This window comes from Equus przewalskii, chromosome 3 (assembly GCF_037783145.1).
Source record: "Equus przewalskii isolate Varuska chromosome 3, EquPr2, whole genome shotgun sequence".
Taxonomy (NCBI): domain Eukaryota; kingdom Metazoa; phylum Chordata; class Mammalia; order Perissodactyla; family Equidae; genus Equus; species Equus przewalskii.
Genome location: NC_091833.1, coordinates 20,682,094 through 20,702,687, shown reverse-complemented (window position 1 = coordinate 20,702,687; position 20,594 = coordinate 20,682,094). Strand labels below are relative to the sequence as shown.

General features: G+C 43.0%; 1 protein-coding gene and 1 long non-coding RNA gene across 2 annotated transcripts in view; one reads left to right on the top strand and one right to left on the bottom strand.

Annotated features, from left to right (window-relative positions):
• ZFHX3 (zinc finger homeobox 3) overlaps nucleotides 1-20,594 on the bottom strand; it is a 1,295,574-nt gene that overhangs the window by 372,442 nt on the left and 902,538 nt on the right. The gene's annotated exons all lie outside the window — the stretch shown is intronic.
• Nucleotides 7,025-9,656, top strand: LOC139082209 (uncharacterized). The gene is made up of 4 exons (XR_011537984.1): nucleotides 7,025-7,151; nucleotides 7,334-7,581; nucleotides 7,757-7,918; nucleotides 8,202-9,656. It is a non-coding gene; the product is annotated as an uncharacterized lncRNA (long non-coding RNA).

Sequence of the window (20,594 nt, the reverse complement as noted above, 5' to 3'; positions counted from 1 at the left end):
AATCGTTTCACTACCACCTTCCGGATTTGGTCCTATTTCTGCATCACCTTCACTGGCATTTAATATTTTTATTTCAATGGACTCACAACTTTACTTGAATAGATTTAACCTCATCCTAAAAGACAATATCCGTGAAATCGTGAGGTTACGTGCTGGATATATTTTTGTATATGCATAAATGTTAAAATTTAAAAAAATTGTTAGTGCACCTCCAAACATAGTCTTTCACATCGCTGTGGATGTGCATTCCACACTTGAGGAAGGACTGGTTTAAGGAAAGCTCTTTTAGGACAAATACAGAAAATGTGACTGTCTAGAATAGAGTAAACAACTCGAGACTTGTTTTTCTGAATATCTTTACAGGCTATAAATGAAGTGAGGTTTAAGAAGATTTGAATAAATGTCTGGAGATCAGAGTCTCCACAAGCTGTTCGATGAGGGGTATTCAAAAGATACTAACTTGACTCCCTGATGTCAGATGGACCCAATAACACTGTGTTCTGATTCGTATAATCCTAGCACAGATTGAATATTGGCCCACGTGGATCTTTGTTCTGAGGGAACATTCTGTTCTTTGTCTCTGGGCTCACCTTTCTGTTTTTGGAGTAGAATCTCCATCAGCAACATCCACTCACTAACTGGCTGAGCTGACAGTCACTTTATTCCCTTTGGAAGCCCTGCTGACTGATGCCCACAGCCCTCCATGTGGTCTCAGACAGTACCCTACACCCTGCAGCACCTGAGCAATCCTGGCCCCTCCAGCTGGTTGTAATCCTTCCTAATATTCCATTGTTTGTCCCCAAACCTCTTTATGGAAGTCATTCTTGTTAATGAAATTCATAATTTGATTAAATAAAACACAAATCAGAGATACACGAGTATAACAGGAGTTGTTTCTATGACGGATAAACTGACTCTGAAAATACTCAGGTCAGTTGCTAAAACAGCTGTGTGGGTAAGGACACCGTGACTGAGGGATTCTGCACTCCGATGGCCTCCTGGCTGCCTTCACTCAAAGACACCATAGACAAGCAAAATGCAAAAAGACGTATGTTGTTTTAAGTTTAAAATGCTTAAAGTACATGCTATTATATATATTTTTTTATGTGCCCCTGCTTTAGCCAATTTTTCTTTTTAAAGATTGGTACCTGAGCTAACATCTGTTGCCAATCTTCTTTTTTTGTTTTTCTTCTTCTCCCCAAAGCCCCCCAGTACATAGTTGTATATTCCAGTTGTAGGTCCTTTTGTCTCTGCTATGTGGGACACCGCCTCAGCATGGCCTGATGAGCAGTGCCACGTCCATGCCCAGGATCCGAATCCATGAAACCCTGGGCCGCTGAAGTGGAGTGCATGAACTTAACCACTCGGCCTCAGGGCCAGCCCCTTTAGCCAACTTTTAAAATTAACTGACCAACTCCTGGTCCACGAAAGCCTTCCTTTACGCACACGTGATAGCCGTTTTCACGGCTGGGCCTGAAATACTGTTAGTCATATATGCCTCGGCTTTGGCCTGTCTCAGGAAATGTGAGCTCCCCAAGGACAGGGCTTCTGTCTTAGCCATCTTTGCTGATTGCACAGAGCTAAGCCCTTACAGCTACTGATCAATATTCTTAGAATTGAACTACAATGTCTTTGTGCTCATTAGTTTGAATTCCTTCAAGTTGACTGTACTTCTTACCCTGATTCTGAGTCATTTTTCCATATGGCCAAATAACTCAGTGTGTCTGGGATGAAGAAACGCCTGTCACTGAGCTGTCCATTCTGCTGGGATTGGCTAGTGAGGGGAAAGCAGAGGAGGGGACTTGTGGCGGATTGAGCATGACTGAGGTATGGCTCAGCCAATTAAGGACTTCATCCTAGAATATTCCACGAATGCTATAGGACAGCAAAGTAATTCATTACATATATTTAAAGTTGAATTTACCGATATTTTATGGTATTGGATATTATTTCTATTAACATTTTATGCTGAAATTACAGAATGATTCGTGAGTACTGAATTTTTGATTGCTTTTACACTTGCTGGGACACTATTAAACTTGATTTACGTTAATAGCGCTGTAAGAAGATATTAACAATGAAATTTCCAAAAGCACTTAGCATCTCATAATTGGAGTTAAATGACAAAAAAAATGAGGGGATAATAAAGTAAAGAGAGAAAAGGAGAGAGAAAGTTTTGACAATATTCTTCTTAACCTGTGGTTCTTAATAAGATTTTTGCAGGATTGTTTTAGGTTAGGAAAGAATCAAATCTCTGACCAGGAGAGATGACACTGATTTATTAGGGGAGTTTTATAATATTGAAAAAAGACCTAGCTCCAGGTAGATAGCACAGATTTTACTACTTCTAGGAGAGAAAATTTTCTGATTTCCAGAGTAAAGAGGAAACTCCAATTACCATCCTTTTCTCCATCCATGGTGACTAGAGGATAATCTCATTTTTTTAAATAAAAAGAACTGATTTAGTCATAGCTACTGGATTACACAGAAGTAGATATTTAAAGCAGACATCAAAACTAAAACAATAACAATAATAATAATTATTATAACAAATTTCATTGAGCCCTCATTATGTGCAGACTCTATGCTAAGCAATTTACATGTACAATCTCATTTAATCGTCACAGCAGCCCTATGCATTAGGTACTATTGTCATATCCATTTTCCAGCTAAGGAAAGTGGGATTCAGAGAAATTAAATGACTTTAGCAAGTGGTGGCACCAGGATTTGAACCCATGCAATCTGGCTCCCTAACCATCATGTTCTTTTGAGCCTAAAGACTAAGTTATAAGTAATCTGGTTAACGTCAGAGTCAAATAACTCATTGCTTTCATCGGCCCCAAGTCCTGATTCATGGGCCCCTCCCTCCCTAAAAAATTACTCAAACTTCTCTTTTATGATTGCATTGGCATAAAAATGAGTATATTACTATTATATATTAAAACATTTTAGTTGACCAAAAAGTTTACCTTTCTAATGACTTTAAAAGAAATTAAAACCCTTTCCTAGGCCCCCAAAAGTGTAGTGGGCCCTACACACTGCATCTACTATGCCTAATGGAGAAGTCAGCCCTGCTTAGCATAACAAAAAAGCCAAGACTAGAACAGGAGATCATGTAATCTCATTTCTGACTACAAGCGAATACAGAAAACTAGGGTGATGGAACAAATGGAAATAACATGAGAAGAAGAACGAGGTGATTTCCATCTTCCTTGTTTTATTGAAGGACACGAGCTTGGGTCCTTGCCCACTCTTTAAGAACTACAAGTCCAGAACTGATGAGGTCCTTATGGTCTTTACCATAATAAGTATGCTTAAGTTTAGTTAAAAAAACAGCCCAAGGTTGGATCCTTAACTGACAATACTGCCTACACACCAATAGAATATTAGAGATGACAAGGGAGGTCAGAGACAACGAGATTGGCTGCTGGATTTGATCTGACTTGTGCTACTCTTTGGGAAGGAATTCCCTAGCAACTTAGAGAAAACCTCGTCAAACTCCTCAGTCTTAACTCACAGCAACAAACTGTAGTTTCTGTCCCAATCGGAAATGAGATTCATTCATTAACATTTCTTCCCAACCCAATAATGCTTTGCCTGACCCATTTTCTTTGGAGCTAACAAACTAGGGGTCACCCTGAGAAGGTGTTGAATCTGAAGTTTTGGCCCAGACTTGAATATATTCTAGATAAAAGTAATAAGGAAAAAAAAATCAAATTTTTAGTTCCCAAATTGCTACTTCACTCTCAACCTGGATATAGGATAAATCTAAGCATGTATAACCACATTGCCATGTTAGGGTTTAGTATCTGTTTTGCTTTATGATAAAAATAATCTCAAGTTAGCTCCGGGTGAACTGAATCACTTGCATGAAGATCTCTCAGTGGTAGATATAACAGCCTGAATGAGATTTATGTGTAGACATTATCTGAAAACTCCTCTCTTTCAAAGCCATAGTTTAAAAGGGAGCAGAAATGTATACTTTTATTAAGCAAGGAAAATGCTCCACGAATCCAGGACAAAATATTTTCCTTGTAGTTTTTAACTCATTGAAAATTATGTGATTTTATGCGCTGACTTCTTTGGTTCACAAGACTCTTTCAAACCAGAGAACAGATAACCGACTATATAGCATTTATAGACTTCATTTGTAAATTGGACATTATTCATCTCAAAAAAGACTGAGAATGTGAATCTGGGATTCTGGTAAGATCACAGCTAATAAAAGACATACAGTAAAAAAGTAACTGATAAGCAAATGATAGATGATTGAACAGATAGATACATGAATAGATTAATGAATAGATAAAAAACAGATGGATAATACAGATGAATGAATTAATAGAGACACAAATGGATAGACAAGTAGATGACAGATAATAGAAAGATATTCATAGATCAATACATGGTTAGAAAATGGATAGCTAGACGCACATGGATGAATAGATGACTGGGAAGCAGAATAAATAGTTGATATATAAATGAATATGGCTAGATGAATGGATAGATAGATGTTGGAGATTGATGAATGTAAGGATAAATTTGGAATGAAATTGTAAATAGATGCAAGGGCACAACAATATCATGATTGTACCCAAGTGGAATGGAATACCAGTGAAGATAATGGCATGTCTCTTCATGGAGCTATTTTAAGTAGGTTAACTATTTTGGGGGAAGTATAGGCTAGAGGCAGGAAATTAGGCAGTCTCTAAGAGCCCTGAAGTTTCATGATAAATGTCTCAATCATAGGAAGAAAATACATGGGCGTTCCATGATGTAGCCACTTCTGAATCCTCCAGAATGCTCAATTCTGGCCCATTTGGTCTCTTCAATACAGACTAGAACAATGTGAGATGTGCAGAGTGGAGGATGCACAGGGCAGCCTTCATGAATCCTTGGTGATACACAAAAGTCATCCCTTTTTTGCCTCTTCTTTAATTCTGATATTCACATATACCTTCACTGGTAGACCCGCTTGGTGTGGCCTGGTGCTGCAATTAATCCATGTCACTGGAAGATGTAGCATCGGCAGAATTTATGAGTGGGTTTGAGCCGCTGTGATGACTAGGGGCACCTCAGCCCGTGTGATATGAATTCCTCCACTAATTGGATTGCTGGAGCTAATCAGAAGCCAGAAAGGGAATAAAAAAATCCGTGTTCCTCCTGCTGCTGCTGCTGGCTGATAAAGCGGACAGCTCCTTTCAGGATGGGGGTGCTGGAATTGAATCCTCACACGGAGGTCTTACTCTAGATGGCTATCTCAAAGGTGACGCATCCGTTCTGTCACCAGGCCAGGAGGAGATAGATAGAGCAAGGGGAGAAAAGAGTGGAATGATCTCAAGTCGCAAAAACAGTGAGTCGGGGAGAGATGAAAGAATAGGAGATCAGAGGGAGGGGGACCAACCAATGGCTTGAGAGAGCTGGAAGCTTTTTCTGAAACAAGGTGCCACTCCCCGGGACACGTGAGCATGCCTGACATCCACTTGGGGGCACAACTTCAGGAGGCCTCATCTCCACAGCCAGCACTCAGAGCAGACAGAAGAAAGTCCTCCATAGCTTGTCATTTAGCATAAGACACTCTTGCGCCCACTTTCTGAAGGTGAAAGAGGCAAGGGGAAGATGCAAATTCCTTTCAATACTAGGGCAAGTGCAATGCTGGAACCTCAGTTGAACTGCTCAGGCTGTAGGAAACTTGAGAAAAAACAGACCAAGTCCAAATCTTCTCACCTGCTGGAAAACCAGGGCTGCACAGCAGCTGAGAGAGGACGTTCCATCTGCTCCCACTCTTTCCAGGTTTTGGACCAGGGCAGAAAAAACAAGTTTGTGTTCAACAGCCTGTGTACCTTTTCCAGCAAGAATAAATAGTTCTTTCCAGCCGAGAGAGTGAAATGTGTGTACTATAGGGCACTGGTTAGACCTTGGTGGTCTTCCTCCGTTGCTTGCCTAAGGCTCTATTTCTTCTCCATAGAGGAAAATGCATCCTTAATATTTGGTTCTACCAAGCTGAGTGCCCCGCAGTTATCTTTGAATTCCTCTTTTTGTCTCTCCTGTATTCTTTTCTCTCTGTGATTACCACTTCTTTGCTCTATTTCTTCTGGAGCCCTCTACATAGCTAAATCCTTAGCCATGATGAGTAGGCAGCAAGCCCCTCTTGCACACAACAAAGACTTCTGTTTTGTTTTTTTTTTTTTTCCTATCTTTTGGGCGACACGATAAAAAATAACCCTGTATTTATGCAAATTGCAAAGTAGCGTGTGATAATGAAAACAAAACAGTGCTGGCCCGCAGCCAAGACATGGCACTGACGGGGGCTCCCGACCATTTGGCTCCTGATTCTTCGGGGAAAGCAGCTGTAGAGAGAGGAGAATACAGAACACCCCCGTCACACGCGCACTCACACGCGCGCACCCTCGTCGGCACGCATTCCGGTACCGTCACCTCGGAGCCAGCAAGACTTGGGATCCAAAAGAAGTTCTGCTTCCTACCGCCGCGAGCCCTTCAGTGTCGTCCCCCACGAGCCTCCCTGCCCTCTGCTCCTGATTCCCTTTCAGGAATTTACAAACATTTTCCACAGATCAATATCTGTATTGATTATTCATTGTGAGTGAGTCGTGTGTCTTTGGTGATCCAGCTTGCAGAGGTAGCAGCCAAAGCCTGCAGCAGGGGAAAAAAAAATAACAGAAGGCGAGAGGGACCCAGCTCTTGCTGGGTCTGCGGCTGTCGGCAACACAGAAAGGAAGAGAAAAGGAGGAAAGCGCTGGAAAACGAAGGCATGGACCAGGATGGAAGAGAAAGAGGGAGCAATAGCAAGAAAGATGAAGCGATGGCTGGACATCTGGTTCCAGGGATCTTGGTGGCTTGGAGGAAACCCCCATCTTGGGTCTGCTGTTCCGTGCAACGTGCAGTGGACTCCCTCTGCTCTGGCAGGGAGAGGTGACTCACAGTTTTGGTATCTCCTACGTAAGAGCTTTGGGGGGATCCCTTGGCTTGCTGACAAGGAAGGGAAGAAAGCAGCAGCCGTGAGGTAAAACACGATTACTTCCAACTGCCTTGCGGAGGATATGCAGTCGCTGGGTTTGACTGGAACAGCTTGCTGCTCTCTGATGGCACGCGGAGGGAGAATAATTAAAAAGGCCAGCATCACTTACTAAGTGAGTAAACACAAAGCCGTTCCAAACGTGCTCTCCAGCTAATGAGAAGCTGTAATTTCTTATACTTCAAGGCAAAACAAGACAGTGATGGGGCTCAGTGGAGTGTGTGTTTTCGTGGATATGGGGGTGGGGGTGGTGGTGGTGGAGATAAATCGACTAATTGTTGGCAATGTTTAAAAAAGGGATTACTGGAAAAGACAGTGAAATGATGACAGGAAAACATCTTGGACCAGAGCCAAAAAAAAAAAAAAAAAAAAAAAATCGAGGCAAATCAAGTCTGCAGCTCGGAGAAAACACTCGTCGCTCCTGTCGGAGCCTCCGACAGGAATTGCCCGGTGTTCTTCAGCCGAATTCGGAATATTGTGTGGGCACCAGGGGACAGGACCAAGGACCACCAGAATGTCCAGAGGAAGGAACCACAGCACACCAGGTTACACAGTTATGTCATACTTTGAGAAAAAAAAAAAACCAAAACAAAATAATAAAAACCAACCTGTCCTTTCTTTTTAATTGGAGTTCCTGCTTGCTCAAAATTGCTTCAATCTATTAAAGCACCCCCTAAATGTGCCTTCTGATAATAGAAGCTGCTGATTCTCTGTCTCCAGGAAGCTGCTGCAACGTTACAGAAATATCCTGGAAAAAGGAGGTTGAGGAAATTCAGTTTTCCATAGACTGGGCTTCTGGCAAATGTATTGTCCTTGCCATTTGGACCACTATGTGGGAGCTGGTTTGGGATTCCTCTCCTGTTGTCACCCAGCTGTGGCTTGGTGAGTCCAAAACCAACCATGAATAGGACTCTTTTACTACAGGGTTCTAAACACACACAACAAAGTGGGGACCCCAAGGAATAAAAGGAGCCGGATCTTCCTTCTTTCTGGGTGTTCAGTTAACTGAGTTCTCTTTCACATGATTGGAGTTGGGACTTTCTTTCTCTCTGTTTTTTTTCTTTCCTTCTTTTTTTTTTTAGGATTTCTGGGACTGGAAGCTCAGTAGATAAGATATTCTCCTTCTGATTGGGATTTTACTCTTCATGTTGCTTCCTTATTTCAGACTCCCCAATACATGGCAAGTTTCCGGAGCAGGAGAAATAGATCCTGTAGAAATGTGCCTTGGAGACCCAAAGGAGAAGGAATTAAGCCAGTTGTGGATGACTCCGGCACCTTGCATTGCGTTTCTTCAGCATTCGTGGAGACCTGTGTCTGTAGTGTTTGTGTGTGTGTGTGTTTGTGATGGCATTCTGTGGAGTGTGTGCTGCATGCGTGTGGTTCTGTGTCTGTGTGTCTCTCTGAGAGGGAGGAAAAGGGAATGAAAGTCGGAGCAGACGGAATGTTTGGGCATTTACGTAATTCAAGCAGAGAATATTCAACGCTGCAAGGCAGACAGTCACCCATCCCTGGACTCTGCTGCTCTGGAGGGCCTGTACGGACCTGATCTGAATGTTAAATGCAGGAGACGAAATTAGCATACTAACCAAGGATGTCAACCCCTCCTTGCAATCAGTAAATGGCCGTCTCCTCTCTTTAAAGCCGGCACCGCCATGCGCGCCAGCCACTTAACCATGTCCTCTGTCAGGTCCTTTTTTGTGTTTGTTTTTTTGTTTTTGTTTTTTGATGAAAGACTGGAAATTCATTAATGAGGAGGGAAGGAAGGGCTTCAAGGGGCTGTAATGAAAACAAATGATCCTCTTTAAACCTCATGACGGCCAAAGCCAGGGGGGTGGGGATTGCTTTCTTCTCTGGGGCTGGAGAATAGGAAATTCCACAGACAACAGACCTCTTGACGAAAGCCCAAGAATGCATTGCTTGGGAATTTCTTCTGTGTGGCAAAGCCTAGTCATGGCCAGTATGTCTGTGTTAATAAGACTTAGAATGAGCTTTATCTTCCTAAGGCTAACGTGTGGTCTACCAGATGTCTTTCCATTCCGTCACAGGTTATCAAAGTTTCTTGACCTTGTGAGGGTAGGAAGATCCTTCTGGAATCTTTTGGCCAAATGCCTCAGCTTTTGAAGTAATACAAATTTCTTTGGGGCTATGCATTAGGCTTTTCCCAAAGGAAGTAGTTGATTGTATTTTAATCTCTGTCATTCAAAGAAGCACACAAAGGAAAAGATTTGACTTCCACTTCTGTAGAGCCCTATTCTAAAGCAGACAGAATGCTGTCCAAGGGCTGGGAATCAGGCACTCCACCCCAAGTATTTGGGCTGGGAAAAGTGTACTTCCTTTTTCTTTATTTTAGCCACTCCATCCTCAGAATCAAACTTCTTCTCCTCCATTGTATTGTACTGGTTTGGCTTTAAACCAAGGGTCATACACTCTGAAATCTCCAGACATCTGTGGGTACCACCCTGAGGAGGCAACAGGGAGGAGTGGGGCTTGGGATGAACTGGAGACAGAGCAATTCACTTTTATTCAGGGAAACAAAAATGGTGTCTTGTGTTGCCTGATGTTTCAATGTTCCAAGAGATGGTAGAAATTGGTATAGTTAAATATAAAATGTATCAATTTTGAAACATTGGCTCAAAGTTTTCTTTATTTCTTTTTTAACAATCTATGGGCCAGGGGCCAGCCCGGTGGTGCAAGCGTTAAGTGTGCACGTTCCACTTCTCGGCGGCCCGGGGTTCGCCAGTTCGGATCCCAGGTGCGGACATGGCACCACTTGGCAAAAGCCATGCTGTGGTAGGCGTCCCACGTATAAATTAGAGGAAGATTGGCAGTAGTTAGCTCAGGGCTAATCTTCCTCAACAAAACGAAACAATCTATGGGCCACATAAAACATATTGGTGAGGATAATCTTGGCTCACAGCATGGCAGTTTGCAATCTTTGTTTTAGTCTAAAATACCTAGCACAGGTGTTTTTGTTTTTATTTTGTGTTTTTTTAAACACCTAGTCTTTCTGGGAAATATTATTTAAAAAGATATAGATATTAGCACTGCATTGCAAACATCACAGGAGTGTGTGTTTTGTAGGACCAAGAGGGAAGTGCTAATTTAAAACAATACAGAGGGGAAGGAAATGGGTGTCTGTATGGCCTGCTTGCCTTGTGGTCACTGGCATCTTAGCAGGCATGGTGTAATGTCGTCTTTATCTAAGGTAGTGATCTGCACAAAGATTTTTTTCCACAGCTTATAGTTGGGGTGATTAAATATGTAGAAAGAAATGTGTTTGCATGTTTTTCAAGTGTATCTCCACCAATTTTTAAAATGATTAGTGATTAGTGCTATTTTAACATTTAAAAAAAATTTTAAAAATTTTCTTCTTCTTCATCCACAGAACTCTACATCTCAAGTGGGTAGGAAAAAAAGATAGAAATCCCCAGAAAAGAGAGATCCTGCTTGTAGTTTGGAAGAAAGTTTTTCCATGGCCCCTGAAATAACCCCACCAAAGAAAAGGCACCTGAACCAATGGCAAAGGGCAGCAGGAGCCACGTCTTCTCACACAATTGTACAGAGACTTCCAGTTTCCAAGGTGCTCTTCACACATATTATCCTGTTTAATTCTCACTACAACCAGGCAAGATAGATAGTATTTAGCTTATTTTACAGATGAGGATACTTGGGCTCAGAGAGGTGCTGGAATTGCCTAAGGTTGAAAGCTAGTAAGAGGCATTCACGGGTCTTCTGAGTCTTAATGTGATGCCACTTTATTATCCTTCATAGGTTCTCATAAAAAATATCCGCCTCAGAACCCCTGACTCAAAGCTTCCTCTGTCCTTGATCCTCTCTCATTGCCCACCCCCCACTCCCTCACTATGAGCTTTTCATTTTGTAGTCTGTGTAATTTGTAGTCATGTGCAATTTGAAAACGCTCCCTGTATCCTGCCGGCAATTAGGAACTGCTGCTAAGTTCTAACTGGCAGTGGCAGCACTCTGCCGAACTTCCCATTCACCGCCATTTACTCCTATCGCCCTCTTTCCCTGGAAAGTCAAGTTTCCCCAGAGGCTGGTCTACATTGGCCCTGTCTCTGCTTCTGCACCCCCTTTTGCATCTCTACACAGAGCACTCTGCTTTCATTTCTGCTTCCCCATTAAGACTGCTCCAGGTCACTAATGACCAATTAAATTGTGCCTTCCTTTCCTGCATGGTTAGACTCCGTTGACCACTCCCTCCTCTATGACACTCTTCTGTCATATCTGCTGCTATTCTATGCTAGATTTCCTCCTTCATTCATGGCTGCTTCATCTCAGACTTACCTTCCTTTTTTAATCCCTTAAATATTAGTGTTCCCAAAGAGGGTCACTGTGGCCCTCTTTTATTCTCAACTGCACACGCTCTGCTTGGGTGAATGTAAACTCTCGACTTTGATAGTTATCACTAAACTGATTATCAAATTATCATCTCTAGCCCAAACCACCTTCCTGAACTCAACCCTGGATATCTGGCTGCCTGCCAACCCCTTCTTGGGATGGTCCACAGCTTCCTGACTCAATACTCCCCAAACTGAACTCATTGTCATCCCCAAAGCTGCTCCTCCTTCTGCATCCCTTCTCCCTCTTCCCTCTCCTTGCCAACTGCTCTTCAAGTTCTTTCAATTCTCCTTTCCGGAACCCTCTCTCACTTCCCTCTCTCACTCTATTGTTACTGCTCCTCTCTTGGTTTATTTCCCTAGTGGCTTTTCTAACAGCCCAATTATTCTCTTCATTCTCAGACACGCCCAGCCCATAATGCATTCTCTGTACTACGTCTAATTGATCTATCGAAAGTGCAAATATGATTATTTTGCTTGCCCCTGTGAAATGCTTCAGTGGATTCCACCTTCCTAACTTGGCCTTTGAGGTTCCTCATGATCGGGGTTTTGCCTCTCCTCAGCCTTGTCTCTTGAAATTCTTCCATCTCCCACTCTGTGCTCTGGGTCGTAGGACACCCCATGGCTCTTTCATGCCTCTAGGGCTTCATACATTGTTCCCGCCTCCTGAAAGGTTTGACTCTACTTTCTTCATTTGGTCAACTCCTTCACCTTCAAGACTCTGTTCCAGCAAGAAGCATTACCTACCCCCGAGCCTCCTACTTTGGATTACATTCTGCCACAGTCTCCCTGCCCCTGCTTCCCTCCCTCACAGTGTTTACCCCGCTTTGACAATGGTCAGGTTCTCCTATTTGACCATGAGACACTTAAAGGCAGATACTGTGTCTTTTACCCTCTGTTTCCAGCACTGAGCACAGGTCCTGGTGTATATTGGGTGCTTAATAAATTAATATTACTATTTTTATTCTGAGTATCATAAATGTTATTTTTTTTAGGTGTAAGATTACAGGCCCACAAAATAATCAAGCTGAGGGAAATACAGCAACCATTTCCCATAGTGAAAAAAGGATTTCCTATGGTGCAATTCTCACTTACATCAGTTTTTTTACTTCTGTCAGGTGAGAAATGAACACTGGGGTGGTCTTTAGGTGTTTGCTGATGTGGTAGAAACTTTGGAGTTAATTAGAAGCTCTGGCTAAAGCTGAACTTCCTTTGTGGAGTTCCTGCGAGGAAACACTAAATTAACAGTTGAAGGTTACTATTAGAAAAATAGCCTGTTTCCCATAGGTAATGGCTCAGGGAGCCTGTTCTTCTCCCTCTCAGTTCTAAGATGTTTTCTCTTTCCTTTTGACCTGGCTACACCTGCCGCCTTAAGCCTGGTCTTTCTGACAAAGGTGAAATCCCTTGAGGTCAGAGAATGCTAAATGCTTCTTTTCCAGAATCCAGTAGATTATGGAGCTCTCAATTAATACTGGTTGAATGAAACAGTGTGAAAAGCTGCACACCGTAGAAGGAGGAATAAGGGTGGTTTTGTAAGTTCCCGTCTCCCATGAAGCAGAGATGGCATGAGATCAGTAGAACCAGAGCCCCCTGGCAGTCCCAAGAAATATCTGAAGACAGGATTAAGAATTCCTAAATTTGTAAATACAGTCAGTTCTTGTTACTCATGGTTGTTATGTTCTGTAAAGTCATCACAGACTCTGAATGAGCAAATATTGAATCATTGCTCCTAGGGGAAACGGAGATTTAGGTTCCTTTGAGCCTCTGGTCACAATATTTTTGTTATCTGATCAACACATAACCCTGTTTTGTGTGTGTTTTTGTTTAAAGACACTTTATTTAATATATGTTGTTAATTCATTAGCACTGAACTCCTGGCCAATAGCGCTGTAACTCGTGCCTGATGGAAGCTGAACTACTACATGTATTTTCTCTGTAAGGCACACCACAACCTTCTTGCACTTAAGAACTAGACAGCACTTCAGCACTGTGCTTGGGAGTCATTTTAAACAGTGAACCAAAAGTACAAAATGTGAAAAACATGACGCTAAATAGGCAGTGAAAAGAACACTTGTTTACAGTATGAGAGTTGAAACAAGAAGGCAGAGCGTTGCCTTATTCAACATCAGCTGGGGATGTGCACATTGACTGACTCAAATTTTTTGCCTCTCTGTATGTGTCCACAAATGACCATGAAAGTACTGCAAGTATTGGCTTGGGGGTTACAAACAAATTTAAGTGAGTAGGTGAATTTGCAAATACAGAGTCTGTGAATAATGAGGCTTGACTGTACCGCTAGAATATACTGATGAAACAGTAGAGCTTTTGCTTATTTCCAAATAGAGACCATGATGACCTTGTTCTCAGCACAATTCTGACTTTGGAGTTCATTCTTTAATTTGTACAAAACTTGTTTTCTGGCAAAGGATCACCTTCACTTTCTTGGAACTCTTCACCTAAGTAACTGTCAGTCACTAGAAGTTGTCTGGTTGTTGGGGGTGGGGTGGTGTATTTTCTCAAAGAAACAGAATTGGTTTGCTGTGATGAGATGCAAAGGCTGGGCGATCTTTCAGAATCCATTGCCAGCTAGGTGAGGTCTCCCACTGCCCCCTCGCAATGTTTATGATTCCAAGGTGACCTCAGCAGAATTACAATTGACTCATATTAGGTCTCTTTGCCCATATGAAGAGGATTTTACGTGACTGTCTTAAAAAGCTATTCTTTTGAGCTAAATCTTGCCCTCTTTGGGTCATGTCTTCACTTACGTTTTATATTGCAAGCTGCTGCTCAGAAATTCATTTTTGTTGTTTTCTTATTGATTCCCATCTTATTGCAAAGAATGGATGCAGAACTCCAAAACACTATGCCACCTTTCACACGAGCCAAAGGCACAGACACACATACATTTTAGATCAGGAGAGGGGGTAAATCAGGACTTTAGAGCGTCGGGGGAGAAGCATGGTAAGATTTCAGATGATAAGAATGATGAGAGGAGGCTCTGGAACTTCTTACTGAGTCTCACTCCAGCGAGTCTGGAGATGGTTCCAGCAGGATTGGAATCTCTGCTCTTTTATATTCTTGCTGTGATCCTAACAAAATTGGGTAACCACACTGAGAACTGGTCCCTCTTCTATGAAATGGGGACCATGACACCAACCTCCAAAAATGCCTGTGAGGAGCAAATGAGATAATGTATGTAAAGTGCTGAGCTCGAAGTCTGGCAGAAAATACTATAAAAATGGAAGTTGGTAGTTGATGCTTTTGTTCTAATTTTCTGGATTCTTAACTAGCCATCTGCCTTGACTTCCGGGTAATGCATATTCATAGAAACAGAAGACTGGAGTTGAAAAATCTGCTCTAGGTCAACTTCCTCATCGTGTGGAGGAGAAAATTGGCTGAGTAGGATTCAATCAGTGCAGCATTACACAGTAATGAGGGCAGAACCAACAGGAGAACCCAGCCCTCTGAAGCCCAGTTGGCAACTACACAATAAAGCCCTGCGTGCCCAGATTTCCCTTCCAGATCCTTTTTGCACTACTATCAACTTCTCCCACTCTCACTTCTCCACCCCAACAGCCCAGTAACCATTGTTTTGTGGGTTACTATCCTCTTTGGCATGAAGACGGTGCTAACAGCATGAGCCAAGTAGAATGTTTTAGAGCAGGAACCATTGAGCAAATTTCTTCAAGTTTTTTGACTATAAATATAAACAGCTATGAACAGATAATATTCACAGCATATTAATGTAAGACAAAGCAGAAAGGATGAGAGAAGCTGTGGAAGCAATGCTCTTTTTAAAAGGAATCAATTATTTCTGCAGTCTTCTGTAGTAATTTGCAAGATGCTCCCTTGGAAAAGCCCACAGGGAAATGCCGCTGGATAGACAAACCCCAACGCTTATAAGTGATCATGCGACAATGGGACAAGGGAGCTATGCTGGATAAACTGGATGGGGCTGGTTAATCTCCACTAAGCCAGAGTGGAGTACTGAGTGGAGTACAGGCTTAAAGTGGGCTTTTCTAGGAGGCAGAAACCTTTCTATTGGTGTGAAGGTGTGGGGTGGAAAGTGAGACAGGATGGTCCTGGGGGAGCCCTTGCAGGAACTGGGCAGTGCCAAGTAATGATGAATTATGTGGCATTCAAGCAAGAAGAATATCCGATAGGACAGTGACAAGAGCAAGACAAAGCCTGGCATGCACATGAGTCCTAAAGGTGAAGCTGAAGTCAGAGTTGGGAGTGTGTGGTCATATGAGAGAGGGGTCTACTACTGTGGAGTTCAGCTAAGGGAGCTGGGTGCCCCAAATGGCTGCAGAAGCACCAAGGTGAAGCCAGCGTCATAGCCCAGGCTGTGCTCCGCTCTGCTCATCTGAGTAGGGTTACACAAGCAAGTATCATAATTTGGAAGTGTGTGGGCAGGCCTGGTGGATTGGTGGACTCTTACCTATTTCATTACCTAAGAGATAAATCTTTGTTATAAATTACTTATATTTATCCTTGAGCAAATAACAATATTTCTTAGTGGGTACTGGAAGGTCTGTGGGGCAGATCCTCCTATTTCTCCATGGCTATGCCCCACCCATTCTTATTCCTCCCCCATTTTTGTCCTCATTCTACTCACATGCAATTGAACTGATGAGCCAAAAAAGCTCATCTAAGATGTAACTTTATCAGAATATCCTCCCTGCGAAAGATCTGCAACTGCATTTAATCTGCCAAGGTAATAGGTTTAAGTGAAACACAGATGACATATCCAGCCCACTAAGCTATTATATTTGCATTTTATATTGAACATGCCTGTAATATTCTCTTTGGTAGATGGAATTGACATTTCCATATGATGGTAAACGCTAAATTGTGAATAGCTTTCATCAGGGTTTTGCTTCAGCAATTCCATCATTCTATAGCATAGAAAAAGATCACAATGAAAACGCATACGCATCCAACACAATGTGCTCTTTGGGTACAGTCTGTTTAGCCCCTTACTTTGGATTTATGCAACATCTCACTTATCCAGAATCTATTCAACAAATACCTGGCTTATATGGAATTAATTAAAAAGAAAAGCCGTCTAAAAGCCAGAAAAGTTCTTGCTGAAGGGACATCGGTGGAAGTTTAGGGATGTTAGAGTCCCTTAAGCATTTAGTCTCAGTTGGATTCGAGGTCCCCTCCAAGTACCAGGTCTGAATGGCACACTGATGGCCAGGAGCTCTTGGAGGTAACTCGCCATGCAAGGCTCCCTCCCTTGAAGAAAGGATTGTGAAAGCAGGATTTGGGCTCTTAGACCTTTTTTAGCATGGGATATTCATGAAGGCTACATTGGGTGTGTTGGTCCCTGTGAGGAACAGGAAATGGCACCATCGGTCCAATGAAAGTTGGTGCTTTTGGATGTAAAATACTTGTTTCTGGGGACTCCTCTTATTCAGCTGCTACTTCTTTAGAGGATACATGAGAACATCTGAATTGAGAAGTGGAGGACAAAATGCGTCAGGACGTTGTCAGGATATGTTGCCTGTCACATCAACAGAGCTCTAAAATTTAACAGAAGCATCTACAAGGATTCCCCGCCTCAAACCCCCAAGCATGGCTGGAGAGCTGTGGAAAGATCTGCTGGGAGTATTTTTGAGTGGCAGATAAAGGAAGCTTCTAGAAAAGTATTCATCCTGAGGAGAGGGTCAGGTATATAAGCTTGACTCAAGAAGAATGACATGGTAATCAAAGGGGTGGGCAGATTCGGGGCACAGGATGCCATCCACTGTGAAGGTGATCCTTCTCTCCTCCTTCTTCCAGGCCAGAGCCCAGGACACAGGTCTGAGTCCTGGTGACAAGTGAAAAGTTTGAGACCCCCTTTCACACAAAGCTTCTTTGAGAAACAGGACATGGGAGTCAGGAGCACTTTGGGACCAAGGCAACTGAGTGTGGAACAAAAGTCAAGGAAAGAGGTCCTCCTCCAGCAGAGCAGCAATTTCCAGGTGGTGGCAATGACGACAGGTAGAAATAGGAAGGGGGAACTGTGGGAGATGTCCACCTGAAGTGAACATGGGTGTTCATGGCTATATCAGCCCCCACTTCAGCTGGTTCCCCTTAGTGACTGGCACAGTGACGTGGGATATCACCAGCTTTGGCAGCAGGGAGAAGCTGTCAAAGAGCAATGCCACAGCTTTGGGAATGACAGGAAGCAGTGCTTTTGCATGAACAGCGGCCATGCACCTTCACCACAGCAATGTCAGTGGCAGGATGAGGCATAGTCACTCAAAGATTGATATATGGCTGAGGACTCAGAGATCAGTGGGGGCTAAGAGGACTTATGAGAACACACATGACATTCCTCCCCTCCGGGTCACTTCCCAGAGCATCTTTGGGAGGTTTTGAGTGAGAATGGAGGTCCTACAATTGTAGATGGAGGTCAAAGCCACCCACATCGACATGACCCTTGCTCCACACTGGCATGACCTAGAGAAATTGGTTATCTCAGCAGCGTAAACCTGGAAACCCTGTGAAGGAGGGTCCGAAGCATGACATTGCATGTTGTCAAACTCTACTCTCATGGACATGATAACTGCTTTAGAAGCTTCCTCTCCATTTCCCCTAAAGCTAATAGTTACCACATTGTTCTCTAATTGTTGATTTACTCATCTGTCTCCTCTCATGAGCTGTAAGCTCCTTGAGGAAAGGGACTATATCTTATTCACCTTTAGATTCCTGCTACTCAACACCGTGTCAGGCAAACAGCAGACACTCAACCAATGTTTGTTGGATGAATGGGTAAATACATGAATAAATCAAGAGATGTCACAAATGAGATGGCCATCTGAGATGTGGTTATATAAATAAATGATGATTGTGTCCAAATACGTTGTCTAGAAAGAAGTGGAAGACCCCATTCAGAGCTCTGCAGGGGCTGAGGGAAGTTTAGGGGGCCTCTGCATAGTCCAAAGTGGGCCCCTCCATGGGCTCTTTCAGAACCTTCTGGAACCTCACCAGATTGTAGCCCCTAGTGATGATGTAGGTGTTATGAAACAGGTCCCTGCAACTGTGCGATGAGCAGAGAGGGTGGCAGTCCCACACCCCAACTACTTTAAGGTCTTGATAATTGAAGAAGTGAAAGTGTTGGAAGATAGTCCTGCAAGATGACAAGGACTAGCAGATGAACCGGTGCTGCCTCTGTAGATCTGTAGACTTCAAGAGGTTGGATCCTTGCCTAGTTCCACAATCGGATATGCTTCAGTGGGATATGGGCCTCAGGTAGCTGTGGGGTGACAGACACTGTGTCACCACATGAGGCTATTCCCCTGTCTCCTTCTTCTAGAATGTAAGCCAGAAAGTCCACTCCTCTGTGAGCAGTCTCAGGCTTTCTAGCCAACGTTCCATGGTGACGGTCCTGGTAAGGGTGACACCTTGGCCAAGTGAGCTTCACTGGCTGACAGGGGGTCATTTATCTCTTGATTCTAAGCACCAGAGTTGTAACATTCTAGGAGAGAGCTGATCCACAGTGGTCCATGGAGGTTCCAGAAGTAACGCATCCTAAACACCAGGCCCTGTTGACAGCTTTTGGTGATCACTGGGGTCTGGCTTTGCCTTCATGGCCAGAGGCTTTGAGGGAGAAGACTTGGCCAATGAAGAGCTGCCGAGTCACAGATTTATGGGTCTGTGTTCCCAAGCAGGGCTTCCCCAGCTAGATGTGGAGTTGTGAGCACAGGGCTCAGGACAAGAAGTATGCAGGTACATGGATTGGGAATACAGAATCTGCACTGTCTAGGGCCCTAAGCAGCCACCTGGGCAACTGCCACCCATTGAGCCTTGAGGTGCTGAGGGGTGGAGGGTGGGCAAGCTTTAGGAAGCAGCTTCATTATGCCTCTTATGGTGGGGGGGGGGTCCTTTCCCAGTTATACAGATTAATTTATACTTACCATTAATTCTACCTTATTTATTCAAGAGAGTGGAAGAGAAAGCCATAGCAACACATTTTCCCTTTAAATGCTTGTACCTTAAAGGAAATCTGTGTAATGTTTAGGTATGGCATCCTTAAAATACACAACAGGGACTGACCCAGTGGTGTAGCGGTTAAGTGCGCATGTTCTGCTTCAGCGGCCCGGGGTTCACCAGTTCGGATCCCGGGTGTGGACATGGCACCACTTGGCAAGCCATGCTGTGGTAGGCGTCCCACATATAAAGTAGAGGAAGATGGGCATGCATATCAGCTCAGGGCCAGGCTTCCTCAGCAAAAAGAGGAGGATTGGCAGCAGTTAGCTCAGGGCTAATCGTCCTCAAAAATAAGCAACAATTTGAGGTATACTTTTCCACTCTTAAAACCTGCGACTGCCTTCAGTTCCTAGATAATTAAGTTTTACACAAACTAGTCATTCTAAAATGGTTCCTTTGTTGTTGACCATTTGAGAAACTGAGAGTTATAGTTGTTTTCATGATATAATATTTAGTGTTTTCAGAATGGAAGGTACATCCCTTTATACCAACTCGAAGTATACGCATATTTGCTTCAAGTTTTCCAGGCACAAATTGTGTGCGTGTGAGCACATGTAAATGTGTGTATTTAACAGGTCTGTGTATATATGTGCATGTGTGTTTATGTGTGTGTGTGGACGCGTATGGATGTACACGGAGTATCAAATGTGTCTGTGTGTATATTTGTATGTGGGGTGTGTCTGTGTGTGTGGGTGTGTGTTGTGAGTTGAAAGAGGCTATAATAAGTGTCTTTACTCCATACTGAGTATGCACTAGAATGAAGTGTCTGCTTTTCTGGACCATCTAAGGTCAAAGATGTTGCATTCCATCCCTATGTTGAAACGAAGTTTTTTTAAAAATTGAAAAGCACATTTTTACTCCGAAAGCCTGAGTAGGATGGTACTTTAAAAATAATATCAGTCATTTAAATTTAAGGCCCTGAAAAAATTCCCATCTATGGTCCAAATTTATTCTCTGGCCCAGAGCCCAAAGCGCTTTCGTCAGATTGAGAATTGCATACAATTTCATTCACTTTAAGCTTTTGCTGCTCAAAATTTTGTTCTTCAGAGACAAGCTAACAAGTGTCAATGGCCATGTTGGCCTCAATAATAGGCCTCCTTTCCTTGAATGATCTATTTTAGTTGCATTATTACCATTTAAAGATGGCCTTGTGCTTACAGACACATTTTCAGTGGATGTATGAAGAATGCTGATAGTTCCTCCACGTGGTTTTGCCTCTA